Below are 7,102 nucleotides of genomic sequence, written 5' to 3'. Positions count from 1 at the left end.
ATTGTACGGTATGCATGGAGAAAAGGTAATCAAAGAAGAAATGTTTTTTATGTCGAGACAAGCACACAGTTTGTGCTCCCTTCCTTAGACATTTTAATTACAGGCGGAGAGAGCTAAACTAGGACTCGAAATAATAGCGAGCTGATATAATACTTTGTATTGAGACCAAACGAATGAACAGCTTTCTCGTTACCTACCTCAGGCATGGGCAGGCAAAAGAAAAGGTAATGTTAAGATTTGGGAAGGGTCTAGAGATCCTGCTTCCTCCCTACACCAGCTAACTGGGGCAGTGGAAAGGTAGCTCCACTGCTGGGCCTGGTGCAGTCTATTTGGATTCTTGATGTTTAGCATAGCACTAGCGAGAGTTAATGGGTCAAAAGTTAGCAAGATAAACTGTTTTTGCTGAGTCATAGACTCATATAATATAATGAAGATGATGGTGTTGCACTGACAAAGAAAGCAGCTTGTTGATCTAATGTCTTAGTCTATCTCAACTCTGAAATTAACAGGCTAAAGAAACTAGCACTTGGGTGAGGTGAAGCAGGACTCTTCTGAGAAAGGAGTGGACTCTGCCCCCCAAAGCTACCAAGGAACTGCTGTGATTCAGAGCTTATCGGAGCTGAAGTGACAAAACAAGAATGCACCTTCCAGAAAGCCTCCAGCTATGCAGCTCAGGTAGGCACTGCTGGTATTGGTTGCAGGGCTAGCACTATCTGGTGTCCTTGAAGTTGATGGCACATATCTTCTGACTTTATCCTCTGCATTTAGATTTTGGTGCTGGGTGTTAGAGGGCTCTTTCCACTGTCCCCCTTTATCCCTCCCCCCCTTTCTTTTTCCATGGACAATATTGTAAACAGTCTCTTTAATTACCAAAAATAACTCAATATCTAAGCCAAGTTCTCATCTACCACTAAAGTCCTCAGAAAAGATTTTCAAGGGCATAGTATGAGGCACTCTGCAGCAGCGGCACTGGCACTGGCAGTGCCCCCTGGCACTCACTGAGATGTCGTAGCTCCTGTGGCTAATGCACCCTTTTCAGAGGCTATGAGCATTTCCTGGGGAAATGCATCTAGCTGAAGGTCTTTCAGCCACATCCCTTTTTCTCTCTAGGGCATAAGAAGAGCCAACAAAACTGTGCTGTGTAGGTCCTGTGTATTAGCAAAGCAATGGTGAATTTCTCTCTCTGTCTTTCTCAAGGGAATCTGGAAGAGTGACTCAAAGAGCTTTGAGAATGTATGTTTTAATAACAACTCTGGACTGTACTTGCTGGTCTTTGTGTTTGGCTTGACATTTTGTTTACTATTGTGTTTGTGAAATAGGGACAAGCCATAAACATCCATCTAGCTGCACCTCTGCAATGACATGCTCTGACATGCACGAGTATTTTCAATGGAAGTGTTCCTGCAGCCATCTTAGATCTTTGTGGGTTCTCAAGTCATTCAGTTAGGGAGAAAAACAACCATAACATGTTACTGAGGTCACAGGATGAATAAGACATTATTGAATAGTCATGCTGGAAACAAAAGCTTTGGTGAATCCTCGGTGAGAACTGTGGGGGTTGACAGAAGTTTGCAGAGCAGTTCAAAATAATGAAGCACATGAAAAAATGTTAGCTTGTGGATAATTTCCAGGCAAAAAGAATTTCTGAATAAACTGTTCGATGTGGGGATTTCACTCACCCTTCTTTTCATCTGCGCTGTGAATCATCCGGTCATCATCTTGAAGGTAAATCATTAAGTAAAAAATATAAGGGGGGAATCAACGTGTCAGGTTTACCCTATTCCCAGAGCAGTGAATAATTGCTTTGTGTTGCTGTAGCAACTGATGGCTTAATCCCCTAAGCTTAAAATTCTCACCAATAGTGTCAGATCTTCTGAGTGGGTCATAAATAAATATGAATATACCTTTGCATCAGAAATTTCGCCAACAAATAAAATACCTTTCTTTCCTATGCCCCTTAAAACGGGGCATATACTAACATGCCCACATAATAACTTGTCCATTTGTGACAAAGCTTTTCTCCATATCATGTCTTACTGTTGATTCACAACTCTTCATGAACTGCTAGGATTTTATCTGGAAGTTTCAATCATGTGTATTATGAGCTTTTCTCAAATATAGATTATGACCATTTATACGTTTATTCTCCTAGCATCTGTATAAAATGATATAATGTTTTGCAGGTCTGGACCTGAAAGATGGGTATCATATAACCTGCCTTTAGTCTTGCAGAAAGTCTATGGTAGAAAGAGAAATACAGTCCAGATTGCCTAAGATCAACCCCAGAGCCTTAAATACACAATAATCCAAGCTAAACATCAACTCTGTGATCATGGGTACAGGCATATCTGTCCCTAATATGATAAATGGCAGAAATATACTGGCACAAAATGATGGGGTGAGGCTGAGTTAGAATATTTACTTTTCTCAGTCTTATGAAATCCTAGCATGTTGCCCAGGTTTTTTCCTCCCTCTGAGGCAGATTTTCAGATTTTTCTTAACTGATGCACCTCACTTCAAGCTTACTTTGGCCTTTCAGTCACTTATTTCCCCTTTCTTCCACAAAATTTGAGAGGTTTGCCACCTGTCGGGAAATTTCCAAGAGAAAACTAGAGTTGGTAGCAGCAATCAGCTGAAAGGATGAATGTGCTTATTACACAAAAGTGCAGGCTTAGCAATTAAAATATTCTAAAATAACATTGTAGTTGTTTTTGTGCTTTATGTACAGTATTAAAAATAAAATAGTCTACCACAGGTAATTTATGAAAGCAGCTAATAATGAGTTCATTATTGCATAGCAAGCCAATGTTGCAGTCGTGGTTATAGGCTTAGCCAAGGTCTTTGATCTTCTGGTTCATTAATGTATAAATGAAAAGACTTTAGCTTTCATCTCACATTCATCGGCTAATTATCTCAGTAACTGGTCTCACTCAGGTCTCAGTCAGTTCTTATTCAAGGACTTACCCTTTCATTTTCCATCCTCTATACAGAGAGTGAGTCACCAGAGTAATGATTTATTGTCCTTTCGTATAAGAAATTTGTTATTTTCACAGCTCTGTCCAAGGGACTCATCTGCCTATAAAATTTGCAGTTGAAACAATTTGAAAAATACCAGGTGATGTAGCTATTTGCAGTGACACCATTGGATATTAGTTAAGAGTAACAGATTTTAAATAGGAAAACACAGCACCTGAGAGTCCAGCCAACCACAGGGCTGAAGTGAGTATCATCAGATCATTACTGTACTCTTCAGACTTCTTTTTCTGCTGTCAGTTGATCAGGACACAAAACCCATGACTGTGAAAAAGAGTCGACGTTAAGACAGCATTTTAAAAAAACAATGAAGTTGAATTCTTAGATCTGCTAGCCTGAGTATTAGACTGCACTCTGTCAGAAGTGAACAGTAAATAATTTCCTCTTGGAAAAATTTTGTCAGTTCAAAGCTTCCTATCAGCTCTAGGATTTCTACACAAGAACATGGTTAGTTTAAAGCTTTCATTCACTTCCGAATATTGCAAATGGCCACTTCTATTCGGATCCATTTCAGTCAAAATTATATGTATAATAGTCATACATATATAAATACTTATTCTCAATTCTAAATGAATGAAATCTCATCTGGATGGTGATTTTAAAATGTGATCTTTTTTTTACACACAGATTGTTGTTTTCACCTTGCATCTCAGAGAAGATCCATAGACACCAAATGGTGCTTCATAGATGATTGCCAATCCCTCTCTCTCCCCCTGCACTCCCCTCCATCTTTTTCATTATTAAAATAATACTTCAATGTCAGCAAATAGACTAAGAACTTGCATGCCAAATATTTTATGCTAGGATGCTAAGACATGCATCCTGTGTTCATTATTACTGTAAAAAAAACCACATTTCTTGAAGAATTATGTCATCAGAAACTCACATTAGATTTATATGTTATGGTGTTAAGATGAAGAATGCTTGGAATGGTAAGACAACTGATATGTGCAAGTTCTAGTATCACTTATTTTTCGTTGTATCTCTTAATGAGTGATGAATCTATATATGAACATATCATGTCTTACCTGCCTTGACTGCTTTTGATTTTCCAGGATGAGAGCTGGTGCTGGGAATGGAGCTTGTTCTATGCAGCTATGCTATATGGAGAAAAATGCTGAAGGTGGTATTTAGCAATGGTTGGACTCATGTATAATTAACCATCATCTTCAGGGGAATTTGCTTCAGGTTTGTTTTTTTTTTTTTTTTTTTTTTTTTTTTTTTTAATTTTTTTTTTTTTTTTTTTTACTATACACAGTTGCACATGAAGACGTGGCTGCTTTCTTTTAACTTGTACACTTATGGACACTGGATTTCATGGTGCCTCAGTGACTCTACGTGTAGCATTACTGGAGATCTGAAAAAGGATGTGATGCACAGTTTAGAAGATGAAGTGACATGACAAGAGGAATATGACAGTGGATTATAACTGGAGCATATGGCTGAACATGAGCAGGGCAAACCTGAGCCAGATGACTAGGATAAGCTTCTTACCAGAATGTGATAAATCATTGAATAGTCTCATAAAGGAAGAGATACAAGAATCATACTTAGGAGCACTGGTCTAGATTATATACTAGTTACAATGGTAGTTATAATGGTAGTTTCAATTCATGGAATGCGCCTGATTGATCAAGGAACTGATTTAGAAGGGCAAACAAAACCCTAAAGCATATAGAAACCTGGTCTGCTCACTTATCTGACTGTAGTTTGAGTGGAAAGTTAAACTAGAGATCTCCTGAGGTCCCTTCCAACCTGATTCATCCTATGAAATAAATACATCCAACTGTATGGTGAAGAAAAGAAATACAGGAAGTGACTGTACCATTTCCTATACAGTCCATAAGTTGAAACTCTCCCTTACCCCTGCCCATTTTTTTCCTTCCATTTTCTCCTCCACTCCTTTTATTCTTTTGAAAGTCCTGGGTGTATTAACATGCTTTCCTGTCAATCTGTGTTGTGATCTGAGGCCATACTTTTTGTGCACTTTCTGTCCATGACCAAAAATGCTCAGACGCAAGCATGTCGTGCCAGTAGCCATTTAGATTAGATCATCAAGACCAACAACTAAATTATGTAATTCACAGTAATGACAGAACGGCCAATTAATTTTCGCAGCAATGGTGCAATCTCCTAGTACAGAAATTGACTTAAATGTGTCCATTCTTTCCTCCAGATGTGGCTGCTCCATAGGTGCTTCTTTCAAGTATGCTCTTGAGAGGCATTTCTGCAACGTGTGTATGTGTGTGGAATTGCTTGGTAAAGCCACCTGTCTGCTTAATCAGCAGCTCACTTCACTCTTGGGGAGATTGACTCCCACTACTAGGGTGACTGCAGCACACATTGCTGCCTGTTAATATGCCCTGGTACTTAAAGAGAATAACTTTCACACAAAATAAGCTTGTAGAGTTCTCCTGTGGAAACTGCGTGTAAGTAGAAGGATCGCCTGCAGGGCATGAGACCAGTGATGGAGTTTCCTGAAGATCATAACTCCAGCTCCAAGGCTTTTGCTGGCTTGCTAGAAGAATAGGGAGCAACTCAAGGAGAGACTCACGCCTTTGAAATTCAGGGCTGTGCTGCTGTGGGTCACTGAGTCTAGTTTGCAAGCCACAGAATGAGTCCTAGTAAAGTCACTACAATTTTTCTCATTCTTTCCTCCCACAGATGCACCATGCCAGCTGCTAAAAGGCATTTCAGAAAGGGCATGGGAGAAACCTGGGAGAAGGTTTTTCTTTCTAAATAAATCAAGTCATTAATTCTGACTAATGCATAGTTGCATAGTAACCCTGTATAGGGGTGATGAAGTGCCAGCTTCATGCCAGTGTGCCTCACTGCAGTACCTGTGATACTGTTCACATGGTCACTTTCCAGGATTTAACAGCCTCATTGGTAACAGACAAATGCAGCTCTTCAGTGCTCACTCATCAACCAGCCACGTAGCTGGATAAAATTGGCCCCTTCTCCTGGCAAAACGGATTTACACATACTTTCAGCTGGGAACAACGTGCCAAATGTAAGGATTAGAAGAATGAAATCTTTGCAGTGGAAAAGATATTTGGATAATATTATAGCTGCCAGACATGGGAAGCCCAGCTCAAAGACTAATGCAGCAAAACTCTAAGGACAAAGGCTGAACTTCTGTGCCCCTCAAAGTTAATTACCATGATAAGTGCTAGTACAATAGTCTGGTATATGCAAGACCTTTTATGGGGTTCCCTACTTAACTCTGTAGAGTCTTCATATCTAGACACATCCGCGGCAACTTGGACTGTCTCACAAACAGAAATGCATTCATCTTTATAGTGTTACATTGTTTCGGGAAGAGTTACTTCATTTCCAGCATACTCGAGATAGATCTAGAGAGGCAAATTGCTGAAAGGCTGTGGCAGAACCCAGAGGAATAACCCAGGCCTCTGAAGTCCTATCTATGTTCTGCCTTGCAAAAGTATCTGCTCCACGGTGCAAGTTTTGTAGTGGGAAACACCTGACTTTCTCTGAGGTCAGAGTAAAATATTTGCTTAGCCTATCCTCTATCTCCACTAGAACAATATTTGCCCTGGTCATGCATGCATCGACCATGCGTATTCCCTGGCAGGTAGTGTACTGGTATGTCCAAGTAAGGGATGTGAAGGAAATTCTTGGGACATATAAGGATATGGCACATATATCTACTGAACGATTTCCTTTTAACTGCTAGCGAAGTGAAAGTATAGTAAGGAAAGGGTGTATTGTTTCAATTTCATTATACAAACAAATAAAAGTACTTGCAGTTCCATGGAATTTTAATGCAGTTAATCATAAACCTGATATTTGCATCTCATGGGCACTGAGCATTGTGTAGATATTGGAGTTGGGATAAACTGGTTTGAAACCTTTGCCTGCTATAGCGACGTACAAGGGTTAACCCTCACTCCCCCACTCAGATGCTGGCAAAGAAAATCCTCTCATAATCACAAAGATTGGAAGTTAGCCTATGAATTGTTCACACCTTATGCTATCTTGCAGGTAGCTGCTTGCTTTGGGATGTCCCCAAAAGATCTGTTCTGGTATGATTCCTAAGGCTGACTTG

General features: G+C 39.8%; 1 protein-coding gene across 8 annotated transcripts in view; it reads left to right on the top strand.

Annotated features, from left to right (window-relative positions):
• The first annotated feature begins 417 nt into the window (after positions 1 to 417).
• EHF (ETS homologous factor) overlaps positions 418 to 7,102 on the top strand; it is a 47,217-nt gene continuing 40,532 nt past the window's right edge. Inside the window, exons 1-2 of one of the 8 annotated variants that reach the window (XM_075094379.1) lie at positions 418 to 675; positions 4,089 to 4,221. The gene's annotated coding sequence lies outside the window, so the exon portion shown is untranslated. Of the gene's footprint in view, positions 676 to 1,319; positions 1,726 to 4,088; positions 4,222 to 7,102 lie in introns of those variants that run through there. The other 7 variants (XM_075094376.1, XM_075094377.1, XM_075094380.1 and 4 more) reach the window with 7 other exon arrangements.

The sequence above is a fragment of the Phalacrocorax aristotelis genome, chromosome 5 (genome assembly GCF_949628215.1).
Source record: "Phalacrocorax aristotelis chromosome 5, bGulAri2.1, whole genome shotgun sequence".
Classification (NCBI taxonomy): domain Eukaryota; kingdom Metazoa; phylum Chordata; class Aves; order Suliformes; family Phalacrocoracidae; genus Phalacrocorax; species Phalacrocorax aristotelis.
This window is presented reverse-complemented; position numbering and strand designations above follow the sequence as displayed.